The sequence below is a fragment of the Pinus tabuliformis genome, chromosome 8 (assembly GCF_031772625.1).
Source record: "Pinus tabuliformis cultivar Carrire ecotype Pingquan chromosome 8, CPIR1, whole genome shotgun sequence".
In the NCBI taxonomy this organism is placed as follows: domain Eukaryota; kingdom Viridiplantae; phylum Streptophyta; class Pinopsida; order Pinales; family Pinaceae; genus Pinus; species Pinus tabuliformis.
The window spans coordinates 77,419,678-77,421,073 of record NC_142294.1 but is presented as its reverse complement, the minus strand read 5'-3'; positions in this window follow the sequence as shown (position 1 = coordinate 77,421,073).

Sequence of the window (1,396 nt, the reverse complement as noted above, 5' to 3'; positions counted from 1 at the left end):
CACTCATGTAGAGTCTTCCAGAGAGGGAAGAAAGCAAACTAAAGAGGTTGACAAATTATTGGATGATGCATGGGAGAATGTTGGAGCACCCTCATCTCATCGCAGATAAAGGAGGTCACCATAGAGGTACACTGGATACATGGCACTTATGGTTGAATGTGTTGTGATAGAGACATCTTCCTTTCAGGAAGCAGTGGAATAGCCAGTTTGGGTTGATGCAATGGTGGAGGAGTATGACTCCATAGTTCGAAACAGTGTTTGGGATGTGGTCTCGAGACACAAGACAAGTCAGTTGTGAGCTCCCTTTGGATTTACAAGGTAAAGCAAGTTGCAAATGGTAGTGTGGAGAAGCATAAGGCCATATTTGTGGTTCATGGATTTTCACAGGTAGAGGGGATTGACTATGATGATACCTTTGCTCCTGTTGTAAGGTACTCATCAATCATATCTATTTTGGCACTATCAGGATAGATGGGTTGGAAGATCCATTAGATGGATGTGAAGATTTCCTTCCTCAATGGCATGATTGAGGAAGAGGTGTACATAGAGCAACCTAAAGGTTTTCAAACCTTGGACCATGAGTCGCATGTGTGCTGACTCAACAGACCATTGTATGGGCTAATGCAAGCATCACGTGCTTGGTACACTAGGATAAATAGCTACCTCACTGAGTTGGTCTTCACGAAGAGTGAAGCAGATGTGAACCTATATCACATAGTGGTGGAACGTAAGCTGTTGATCACTGTAATTTATGTAGATGATCTTATACTGACAGGTGATGAGAAGCTCATTAAATCATGCAAGGAGGACCTTACAAGAGAGTTTGAGATGAAGGACATGGGGCTCACACATTACTTTCTTGGCATGGAGGTATGGTAGGGAGATGCGGAGTTGTTTGTATCTCAGGGCAAGTATGCCAACAAGATACTTAGGAGATTTTGCATGGAGAGCAGTAAACCCATGGAGACTCCTCTAGCTAGTAATTGGAGGAAGGAGGATGCTACTTCAAGGGAAGTAGTGGAAATTGTTGTTTACAGGCAGCTTGTGGGATCACTCATGTACTTGCTGAACACATGACCAGATATGTGCTATGCAGTTAACTAGCTTAGTTAAGTGATGGTTAGGCCAACCAAGCTATATTGGAAGGAGGTAAAGCATGTATTGAGATACCTCAGAGGCACTACTTGGTTTCGGTTATGGTACAAACAGATAGAGGGAGTGAAGCTTCAAGACTTCATTGATGCAGATTAGGCAGGGGGTTCATCTGAAAAGAAGAGCACATCAGGAGGGATCTTTAGTATTGGGTCAACAACAATTTCTTGCTACAATAAGAAATAGAGACCAGTTGCACTCAGTTCGGCAGTGGAAAAGTACACGGCTGCAAGTAAGGCAGCAT